This window comes from Cherax quadricarinatus, chromosome 2 (assembly GCF_038502225.1).
Source record: "Cherax quadricarinatus isolate ZL_2023a chromosome 2, ASM3850222v1, whole genome shotgun sequence".
In the NCBI taxonomy this organism is placed as follows: Eukaryota; Metazoa; Arthropoda; class Malacostraca; order Decapoda; family Parastacidae; genus Cherax; species Cherax quadricarinatus.
Genome location: NC_091293.1, coordinates 79,038,226 through 79,050,759, shown reverse-complemented (window position 1 = coordinate 79,050,759; position 12,534 = coordinate 79,038,226). Strand labels below are relative to the sequence as shown.

Sequence of the window (12,534 nt, the reverse complement as noted above, 5' to 3'; positions counted from 1 at the left end):
GCTGCTGCCTGTGACCTCACAGCTGCCCACACTGGGTGCAGAGCTGTGAGGCTCAGAGCCCCAGTCGGGGCCCGTAGCCACCCTCTCGTGGCTCACTGCTCTGAAGCACTGAACACAGTCCAAGGATCACCAGGAACGACGCTAATCTGTGCGTAAACTACCACAGATTTGCAAACACAACACACTGTTTTCCAATCTTCGTCCAGTCGATAATCCTTATGAATCTCCCCTCCTTAATTGTGACTATGGAATGCCTCTTGTGATCAGCTTCAAACCCTAAATATTGGTGAATCTTATTGCAAAATATTTTTATGTTAATTCTGGGCTGTGCAGGTACGAATTTGCCTTTTTTTTTAATATGAAAATTAAATATTTTTCTTACACGATTATTGAGAATTCTAACTAGAATGTAAACGAGAAAACTATAAAAAAAATGCCTCTGTGTTATGGCATTTTTAAGTTTAACGAGGGGAGGCTTTTCTATTTTTCGACAGATTCCCAAAAATTTCCGTTTATTTCTCGAGAACGCCTTATTCGATCGACTTCAAATTTTCAACACTTGTGTAATGTATCTTGGGGAAGATTCATGGGTGTGTTTGGCAGAGTGGGTGACCTATGCACAACGCTACAGAGGTCGCTCCCAAATTCTGTTTCCGTGTGTTTGGTATAGACAGTCTCCTCTGACCGCCTTCATAACATCAACAGTCGTGTATGCTACTTAGGAGAAGGTTGATATATTTAATAGAGTGTAGTGATCCAAGGAACTGGATTTATCTTCATCTTGCTTGGGTGGAATTTGAATGCCTCCCATTCCATAGCTGCTACATGACCAATACGGGTTCAGCACTTTCCTCTTATTAAACTGAAACGTTTGTAAACAGCATCAACCATTGATGGTTTCTGTCCTGGGACCTTGATCAAGGTCCCAGGACCGAAACGTTTTCTAATAAATTTGTCCTAGTGTTTGCTTATGTGTTTTTTCTAAACCAATTTGTCGGTATCTATTCACAAGGTTTATACCACTTATGTTTTATTTCTCCACTACTTTCAACTCACGTCCTCAGTTTTATAAACTCTAGTTTCATGTCTCTGCATCAGACTGATAAAACCAGCTGTGTAGGCTAAATGTGTCTCAAATGTCTTTCACATACTCTCTCAAATGCCTACCTGGATGTTGTTTCGGGGTCAACGCCCCCAGGGCCCGGTCCATGACCAATCCTCGTGGTGGATCAGGGCCTGAGCAACCAGGCTGCTACTGCTCGCCACATGCAAACGGTCAGGTACTGACTTTAGATACTTGTCCAGTGCCTTCTTGAAGACAGCCAGGGGTCTATTGGTAATCCCCCTTATGTATGCTGGGTGGCAGTTGAACAGTCTTGGGCCCCTGACACATATCAGTCTTGGGCCCCCTGACACTTATTGTGTTGTCTCTTAGTGTACTCGTTATGCTACTGCTTTTGACTGGGGAAATGTTGCATCGTCTGCCAAGTCTTTTGCTTTCATAGAGAGTGATTTTCGTGTGCAAATTTGGGACTAGTCCCTCTAGGATTTTCCAGGTGTATATTATGATGTATCTTTCTCATGCGCGTTCCAAGGCCAAGGAACTTCATCCGTTCCCAGTAATTTAGGTGCTTTATCGTACTTATATGTGCATTTTCTCTCTTATGTCTCTCAAATATCTCTCAAATTTGAGAGTGCAACGGACAAGCATAGTAGTAGCAGCAGCAACACATACAGCAAGAGGCATTTTTGAGCTTTCCCAGGGCTCGGGCTTTATGCCCAAAGCTGGGGTGTGACTCCAAAAGGATCCTGTAGTACTTGCTGCCTTTGCACCTCCTGACATCGTCTGCTGCTATGCAGCTGCCACACTCTTCGAACCCAGTGTGAGCGGGGTTTGTGGCAATCCAAGGTGCCTAGTTTCTCCCTCCGAGCCCCATGGGGGCGGGGAATAGGGCTAGGCCTGGGGACGGCTGGTCCCAGGAGACGAGGAGGTACTTGTACCTCCTCCCATGGCAGACATTGGACTGAGACACTCCCTTGACAGGACCCAAGGCCGGGCCACCTCTTGGAAAAGGCCCGGGCCGGGCGATTATGCCAGTGAATCTACAACAGGAATCTCAAATTCAGATGCCCATAGGCCGCACATGAATCTCATTCAACAAATTTCAGTATTATAAACCACTGAACGAGTCGGGAGGAGAAGAGGCCTAATTCCTTGGATCAAGAACCCTTCACCAGCATTAAAACACTTCCCTTGAATGGCTGGCAGAGGTCTGAAGGTTGAAGATAATTTTTGCAACCTTCACCAAGTCGTTCTATTAATATGCTGCGTCGAGTTTTTATAGCCATTCTATTTTCGAGTTTCGGGAGATCATTGTCACTTCTTGGGATGAGGTTCATCATTTCCATGTTAAACCTGTTCTAGAACTCTAAACCGGTTTATAGGGTTTATCAGCATTAATGTTGTATGTGTAAAGGGTTTCGGATACCAACTAGTTGATAAATGAGACACTTGTGTAACATTTGGGACTTTGTTGTGGAAACGTTTCGCCAGTCAGTGGCTTTTTCAGTCCAATACAGGGAAGATGAGTGGAAGATAAGGAGAAGTTTGAGGTAATCAGTCCCTCAGTCTGGAGTCGATGTGTTCAGTCTATCAAGGTCGATGGACTGAGCTCATCGACTCCAGGTAGAGTGACTGATTACCTCAAACGTCTCATCTTCCACTAATCTCTGTATTGGACTGAAAAAACCACTGACTGACGAAACGTTTCCATTATAAAGATTCCCAGGTGTTTCTTTGTCTCTGTAGATGCCTTCCTTTCCCAGTACATTGTAAAATGTTTCAAACTTCAGAACACATGTGACTTAACCTGATTCTTTTTCCCCTTCTCCCTCTTCCTCTTTCCTCTTTCCTCTTTCTCCTTTGAGTTTTTTTCTGCCTTGGGTGTTTGCTCCATTATTATTCCCACCCCCTCTGTGAGATCCCCTAGCTCCCTTGTGAGCCCCTAGCTCCCCTGTGAGCCCCTTGCTCCCTTGTGAGCCCCTAGCTCCCCTGTGAGCCCCTAGCTCCCCTGTGAGCCCCTAGCTCCCTTGCAGAGCTCCTCTCTCTTGGTCTTTGACTGACACCACTACTACTACAGCCATACCACGTTGAACGCACCGCTTCTCGTCCAATCAGCGAAATTAAGCAACGTTGGGTTTGGTTAGTACTTGGATGGGTGACCACCTGGAACACCAAATGCTGTTGGCACAAATTTTAAGGACCCCAATGGAAATATGTCACTCTGTTATCCTAGGTTCTCTACACATCTGTTACTATGTATGATAATCTATGTAACTACATTTGTGTATACCTGAATAAACTTACTTACTTACTACTCCTACTACTACAACTACTACTACTAACACTACTACTACTATTACTACTACCACCTCTACCACTATCTCTCCTCTTCCTGTCCTATTACATCTCTTGTCCCGTCCCTCTCTGCTGGCCTATATATACTCCCTCCCTCTCTCTTTTCTGTTACTGTGACTTTGTAAATGGTCCATGTCGGACTGTAACGTCGTCGTAAGCTCCTCTCTCCTATGTGCAGATTGTTTATGTATGATAACCTAGTCATCGTGTTGTCTTGCGTTTCCTTCTAGATCTTCCTGGACACAACGCTCCACCAGTGTCGTCAGCTCTCTTCTGAATCTGGCTAACAGTTGACTTTACTAGGCTCAAATTTTCGGCGATCTGTCTCATACTCAAATCAACAATACTTGCACACTTCCCAGGTGTAATATTCAACATGAATTTCAGCAGTAATCATGAACTTAAGGGGATAATTGGGCCAAACCACATTCACTCACAAAGCACACTTGTAGGAATAGCCTTACAGAACAACAGCTGTTGTAGAACTCAAGAGAGTATGAGGGTAACACCACAGCTGGATGGTTGCCGTAAGTCGGTAGCAAACTTCTGAAAAGCAAAGAAAAGAACCCAAACTACATTATTAATTAAGGCAGAGACTAAGACATATGAGATAATCACAAAATTTATTCCTGTCCCAATTAATTTGCACGCTACTGTAATGTATGTAAACGTAATATGTAATATTTAATATGTATGATATAGAAACATATTATGTGTTTCAGCGAGCATCAATAATTCCATCGTGATGAGCAACTTCATTAAGCTTAAGAACATAAGAAACATAAGAAAGAAGGAACACTGCAGAAGGCCTACTGGCCCATGCGAGGAAGGTTCAAGTCTCCTTATCATGTAGGGGGTATTGGAATATAAGGGTAATTGGGGAATATGGGAGTAAGGGATTATGTAGGCAGGGGAGAGGCAGGCGAGGTGGTAGGAGTGAGGTATGATTAGCGGAGGTAGGTAATGTGAGGTCACTGGTGACTACAACTTCACCTCTCATTGCTCTACCCACCACACTACTCACCCTCTCACTACTTGAAATAAAATAATAAATGAGTAAATAACGGGGACAGTGAATATTACTATTCTACTCAAACACAGTTTATTATTAAGTCCTTGTACAATAATATATTTGGGAACAGGAGAACATTATAGTGGTTTAGATAAATGGGGTGGTACACATAAGCAGTGAGACAGGGAACACAATCAATTTGACGAAAATTAATATAACTTACAATATGGTTCAGAGGACAGTTCATCACAGGTCCCAAGACCTACACAGCACGAGTACTGCGCCAAGCCAGTACTCTGCCCAATGCCTCCAACTGTCTCCTCCAGAGACTCTCCCGCTCAGCTCTGCTCACAGGCTGGAGCTCTGCTCGACTCTCCAGCAGCCTTCTCCCTGCTCAGAGCTCTGCACCCAGGCCAGAGCTCCACACGAATCTCCTCTGCTCAGCTGTTCCTTGGGCTTATATGGTGGTCCAAGCACTCTCCACAACCATGTGTACGACCTGACGCCTGGATCTGACACCAGTGACGAACAAAGGAGCTGATACATAAGCCGAAAAGGCGTGTCTCTGACAGACATTTGCCAAGGCAAGGTGACCATATAATTGGTTAAATTAGGTCTCCCAAGAGACCTCACAAGCCCAGCTGAACTACATCACATCCTACCGGCTTAAGCCAATGCCCCCAACCTAGTCAGGTCAGGTCACATTCACTTAAGGAAGGAACACGGCAACTGATCTAGTATCACAAGCTAATCAGGTCCAACTCACACCCACCCACACCCACTCATGTATTTATCTAACCTATTTTTAAAACTACACAACGCTTTAGCCTCTGTAACTGTGCTTGGGAGTTTGTTCTACTCATCCACAAGTCTATTACCAAACCAGTGCTTTCCTATATCCTTCCAGAATCTGAATTTTTCCAACTTAAAACCATTGCTGCGAGTCCTGTCTTGGCTAGATATTTTCAGCACACTATTTACATCTCCTTTATTTATTCCTGTTTTCCACTTATACACCTCAATCATATCCCCCCTAATTCTACGCCTTTCTAGAGAGTGCAGATTCAGGGCCCTCGGTCTATCCTCATATGGAAGGTTTCTGATACATGGGATCAACTTTGTCACCCTCCACTGTACGTTTTCCTGAGCATTTATATCGATTCTGTAATACGGTGACCAAAACTGTGCAGCGTAATTTAAATGAGGCCTAACCAAGGATGTATAGAGTTGAAGAACAACCTGAGGACTCCTATTATTTATGCTTCTTGATATGAAGCCAAGGATTCTATTATCTTTATTGCGAACACTTATGCACTGTTGTCTTGGTTTCAGATTACTGCTAACCAGAACTCTTAAATCTTTTTCGCAATCCGTAATATTAATATCTACATTATTTAGTTTATATGTGGCATGGTTATTGTCCTGTCCAGCATTTAGAACTTTGCATTTATCTATATTAAACTGCATCTGTCACTTCTCCGACCACTGCATCAGTCTATTCAAGCTTGTCAACACAATACACAAGTCTCTCTTGTTACAGTACTTGTGACATTTATAGTAGTAATTAAAATGCCGGTATTAGCAGTAGTAGTAATAGCAGTAATAGTAGTAGCAGTAGTGCCAGTAGTAGTAGTAGTAGTAGTAGGTGTAATAGAAGTAGTAGTAGCAGTAGTGCCAGTAGTAGTAGTAGTAGGTGTAATAGAAGTAGTAGTAGCAGTAGTGCCAGTAGTAGTAGTAGTAGTAGTAGTAGTAGTAGTAGTAGTAGTAGATGTAATAGCAGTAGTAGTAGCAGTAGTGTCAGTAGTAGTAGTAGTAGTAGTAGTAGTAATAGGTGTAATAGCAGTAGTAGCAGCAGTAGTGCCAGTAGTAGTAGTAGTAGTAGTAGTAGTAGTAGTAGTAGTAGTAGTAGTAGTAGTAGTAGTAGTCGTAGTAGTAGTAGTAGTAGTAGTAGGTGTAATAGCAGTAGTAGCAGCAGTAGTGCCAGTAGTAGCATTACTAGCACTTTCATTAATAGCTTTCAAAGTACTTACAATAGCAGGATATTGATATTGTTCAAGAGTCGTGGCTAGAGTTCAAACTACCAGATTAACCAGACTGTTGCTGCTTGCAGTCCGCAGGCCAACACAGCCATCTCACCCTGGCTAGTCTGGCAGTTACAACCAAGTAAAACTCCAACACTCTCTTGAATACCTGTAGACACTATAATAACATGTTGCAAGTCACCTTTGACCTAAACTTTGTGGAAGAGATGAAGGAGTTGAAATAAGTACCTTGGTTTTGCAATATTAACTTCTCCAGGAACACAGGTGAAAGCAGGCCTTCCTCTGGCAGATTTCAACACATCAGAAGCTTACTTGTAGAGCAACTAGATATTAACACGTCAGAGGGTCCTTGTAGTGCCACCAGATTTCAACACGTCAAAGGGTTACTTGTAGAGCCATCGGATTTTAACACGTCAGAAGGGTCACTTTTAGTGCCACCAGATTTTAACACGTCAGAGGGTCACTCGTAGTGTCACTAGATTTCAACACGTCAGAAGGTTACTTGTAATGTCACCAGATTTTAACGCGTCAGAGAGTCACTAGCAATCCCACCAGATTTCAACACGTCAGAGGGTCACTTGTAATGTCACCAGATTTAATAGCTGGGTGTGATGGGGCGAGGCTCGCTGCCCAGGGGTATGTGTCGCCTTAGACAGGTAACACTCGGGGTTCATTTTCTTCTACCCACGAAGTTATGTTACACAAAGTTAGGTTGAATTAAGTTATGTTACACTAAGTTAAGTTGAACTAAGTTAGGTTGCACCATGTTAGGTTTAACTAAGTTAGGTTTAACTAAGCTAAGTTTCACTGAGTTGGGTTTAATTAAGTTAGGCTTCACTAAGTTAGGTTTCACTAACTTAAGCTTCACTAAGTTAGGTTTAACTAAGTCAAGCTTTACTGAGTTAGGTTTAACAAAGTCAGGCTTCAATAAGTTAGGTTTCACTAAGTTAGGCCTCACTAATTTATGTTTCACTAAGTTAAGCTTCACTAAGTTAAGCTTCACTAAGTTAGGTTTAACTAAGTTAAGCTTCACTGAGTTAGGTTTAACTAAGTTAGGCTTCACTAAGTTAGGTTTCACTAAGTTAGGTTTCATTAAGTTAATCTTTGCTAAGTTAGGCTTCACTTAGGCTCCACTAAGTTAGGCTTCACTAAGTTAGGTTTCACTAAGTTAAGTTTACTAAGTTAGGCTTCATTAAGTTGGGTTTCACTTAGTTAATCTTCACTAAGTTAGGTTAACTAAGCTAAGCTTCACTGAATTAGGTTTAACTAAGTTAGGCTTCACTAAGTTAGGTTTCACTAAGTTAAGCTTCACTAAGTTAGGTTTAACTAAGTTAAGCTTCACTAAGTTAGGTTTAACTAAGTTAAGCTTCACTAAGTTAGGTTTCAGTAAGTTAGGCTTCACTAAGTTAGGTTTCATTAAGTTAAGCTTCACTAAGTTAGGTTTCAGTAAGTTAGGCTTCACTAAGTTAGGTTTCATTAAGTTAAGCTTCACTAAGTTAGGTTTAACTAAGTTGAGCTTCACTGAGTTAGGTTTAACTCAGTTAGGCTTCACTAAGTTAGGTTTCACTAAGTTAGGTTTCACTAAGTTAATCCTCACTAAGTTAGGTTTCACTAAGAATATTATAGTCTTGTTCTCTGCCAGAGGTAACTTTTAAAATTCTAAGGAAGAGAAATCTTTGAGAGTGGAAATTAAATCTGATCTTCCCACATTCAAGCCTGAACATGTTCAGCCTCGATTGATCACGTTTAGTCTTAAATTTGAGAAAAAACTTTGAGAATGATAAGTGAAGTACGAAAAACACTAAACAAGAAGTGTCCACAGAAGTTATGTGACCCCGTCTCTCCCTTGTGTCTATTGCTTAGCAGATACGTCTATTAAGCAATAGACATGTCTATTAAGTAACAGACTTGCGAATTTAGAAATAGACATGTGGAGATGTCAGTACTCCATAAGGTTCAGTCACTGACAATGTGCCAATGGAGTGTTCCTCCATGGTTTTATTGACCTTAGGCCTACTCAGGTGTTCTAGTGTCGGGTGCAGTTGACCTGTTTGCACATATGACGGCTTCCACCAAGTAGTTAAGTATCGCATTAGGAAGGTCTACAAGTAAGAAGGTAAATGTTAACGTTATTTCTTTATCAGTGAATGAGAGCTGACCTGACCTTGACCGTCTCTCCTTCATTGTCTTTAACCTCCCTTAACTCTCACATTCTCTCGGCACTGCTATTGCACACACACACACACACACACACACACACACACACACACACACACAAACACACATACACACACACACACACACACACACACACACACACAACAAAGTGCAAGGAGGCAGAGGAAAGTTTTGTTCCCAAGGGAAACAGAAATAATAGGAAGACCAAAACGAGTCCTTGGTTTACCCGAAGGTGTAGGGAGGCAAAAACTAAGTGCAACAGAGAATGGAAAAGGTACAGGAGGCATAGGACCCAGGAAAACAAGGAGATTAGTAGAAGAGCCAGAAACGAGTATGCGCAGATAAGGAGGGAGGCCCAGCGACAGTATGAAAACGACATAGCATCGAAAGTCAAATCTGACCCGAAACTGCTGTATAGCCACATTAGGAGGAAGACAACAGTCAAGGACCAGGTGATAAGGCTGAGGAAAGAAGGTGGAGAACTCACAAGAAACACGAGCTCAACACGAGATTTAAGGAAGTATTTACAGTAGAGACAGGAAGGACTCTGGGGGGACAGACCAGATGGGGACACCAACAAGGAATACACCAACAAGTGTTGGACGACATACATACACATGAGGAGGAGGTGAAGAAACTGCTAAGGGACATCGATACCTCAAAGGCAATGGGACCGGACAACATCTCTCCATGGGTCCTTAGAGAGGGAGCAGATATGTTGTGCGTACCACTTACCACAATCTTCAACACATCCCTGGAAACTGGGCAACTACCTGAGGTATGGAAGACGGCAAATGTAGTTCCCATTTTCAAAAAAGGAGACAGAAAAGAGGCACTAAACTATAGACCTGTGTCATTGACGTGTATAGTATGCAAAATTATGGAGAAGATTATCAGGAGGAGAGTGGTGGAGCACCTGGAACGGAACAGGAGTATAAATGCCAACCAGCACGGATTCACGGAAGGCAAATCCTGTGTCACAAACCTTCTGGAGTTTTACGATAAAATAACAGAAGTAAGACAAGAGAGAGAGGGGTGGGTTGATTGCATCTTCTTGGACTGCAAGAAGGCCTTTGACACAGTTCCTCACAAGAGATTAGTGCAGAAGCTAGAGCATCAGGCGCATATAACAGGAAGAGCACTGCAATGGATCAGAGAATACCTGACAGGGAGGCAACAACGAGTCATGGTACGTAATGATGTATCACAGTGGGCACCTGTGACGAGCGGGGTCCCACAGGGGTCGGTCCTAGGACCAGTGCTATTTTTGGTATATGTGAACGACATGACGGAAGGGTTAGACTCAGAAGTGTCCCTGTTTGCAGATGATGTGAAGTTAATGAGGAGAATTAAATCTGATGAGGACCAGGCAGGACTTCAAAGAGACCTGGACAGACTGGACACCTGGTCCAGCAAATGGCTTCTCGAATTTAATCCTGCCAAATGCAAAGTCATGAAGATAGGGGAAGGGCACAGAAGACCACAGACAGAGTATAGGCTAGGTGGCCAAAGACTGCAAACCTCACTCAAGGAGAAAGATCTTGGGGTGAGTATAACACCGAGCATGTCTCCGGAAGCACACATCAATCAGATAACTGCTGCAGCATATGGGCGCCTGGCAAACCTGAGAACAGCATTCCGACACCTTAGTAAAGAATCATTCAAGACACTGTACACCGTGTATGTCAGGCCCATACTGGAGTATGCAGCACCTGTTTGGAACCCGCACTTGATAAAGCACGTCAAGAAACTAGAGAAAGTACAAAGGTTTGCAACAAGGTTAGTTCCAGAGCTAAGGGGAATGTCCTATGAAGAAAGATTAAGGAAAATCGGCCTGACGACACTGGAGGACAGGAGGGTCAGGGGAGACATGATAACGACATATAAAATACTGCGTGGAATAGACAAGGTGGACAAGGACAGGATGTTCCAGGGAGGGGACACAGAAACAAGAGGCCACAATTGGAAGTTGAAGACACAAATGAGTCAGAGAGATAGTAGGAAGTATTTCTTCAGTCATAGAGTTGTAAGGCAGTGGAATAGCCTAGAAAATGACGTAGTGGAGGCAGGAACCATACACAGTTTTAAGACGAGGTTTGATAAAGCTCATGGAGCGGGGAGAGAGAGGGTCTAGTAGCAACCGGTGAAGAGGCGGGGCCAGGAGCTAGGACTCGACCCCTGCAACCACAAATAGGTGAGTACAAATAGGTGAGTACACACACACACACACACACACACACACAAACAAACACACACAAACAGACACACACACACACACACACACACACACACACACACACACACACACACACACACACACACACACACACACACACACACATATATATATATATATATATATATATATATACATATATATATATGTATATATATATATATATATATATATATATATATATATATATATATATATATATATATATATATATATATATATATATATATATATATATATATATATATATATATATAGGTAGTAGGTTGGTAGACAGCAACCACCCAGGGAAGCACTACCGTCCTGCCAGATGACTGTGAAACAGAAATTTGTAACTGTTTTGCATGATGGTAGGATTGCTGGTTTCTTTTTCTGTCTCATAAACACGCTAGATAACAGGGATATCTTGCTACTCCTACTTACACTTTGGTCACACTTCACAGACACGCACATGCATATATATATATACATACATCTAGGTTTTTCTCCTTTTTCTAAATAGCTCTTGTTCTTCTTTATTTCTTCTATTGTCCATGGGGAAGTGGAAAAGAATCTTTCCTCCGTAAGCCATGCGTGTCGTATGAGGCGACTAAAGTGCCGGGAGCAATGGGCTGGTAACCCCCTCTCCTGTAGACATTTACTAAAAAAGAGAAGAAGAAAAACTTTATAAAACTGGGATGCTTGAATGTGCGTGGATGTAGTGCGGATGACAAGAAACAGATGATTGCTGATGTTATGAATGAAAAGAAGTTGGATGTCCTGGCCCTAAGCGAAACAAAGCTGAAGGGGGTAGGGGTGTTTCGGTGGGGGGAAATAAATGGAATTAAATCTGGAGTATCTGAGAGAGTTAGAGCAAAGGAAGGGGTAGCAGTAATGTTGAAGGATCAGTTATGGAAGGAGAAAAGAGAATATGAATGTGTAAATTCAAGAATTATGTGGATTAAAGTAAAGGTTGGATGCGAAAAGTGGGTCATAATAAGCGTGTATGCACCTGGAGAAGAGAGGAATGTAGAGGAGAGAGAGAGATTTTGGGAGATGTTAAGTGAATGTATAGGAGCCTTTGAACCAAGTGAGAGAGTAATTGTGGTAGGGGATCTGATAGCTAAAGTAGGAGAAACTTTTAGAGAGGGTGAGGTAGGTAAGTTTGGGGTGCCAGGTGTAAATGAAAATGGGAGCCCTTTGATTGAACTTTGTATAGAAAGGGGTTTAGTTATATGTAATACATATTTTAAGAAAAAGAGGATAAATAAGTATACAGATATGATGAAGGGCGAAATGACAGTAGTTTGTTGGATTATGTATTGGTAGATAAAAGACTGTTGAGTAGACTTCAGGATGTACATGTTTATAGAGGGGCCACAGATATATCAGATCACTTTCTAGTTGTAGCTACACTGAGAGTAAAAGGTAGATGGGATACAAGGAGAATAGAAGCATCAGGGAAGAGAGAGGTGAAGGTTTATAAACTAAAAGAGGAGGCAGTTAGGGTAAGATATAAACAGCTATTGGAGGATAGATGAGAGCATAGGCAATGGGGTAGAAGAGGTATGGGGTAGGTTTAAAAATGTAGTGTTAGAGTGTTCAGCAGAAGTTTGTGGTTACAGGAAAGTGGGTGCGGGAGGGAAGAGGAGCGATTGGTGGAATGATG

The 12,534-nt window shown here is 42.3% G+C and overlaps 1 pseudogene; it reads left to right on the top strand.

Moving 5' to 3' along the window:
- Positions 1-3,132: 3,132 nt before the first annotated feature.
- Positions 3,133-3,250, top strand: LOC128684803 (5S ribosomal RNA; annotated as a pseudogene).
- Positions 3,251-12,534: the final 9,284 nt, after the last annotated feature.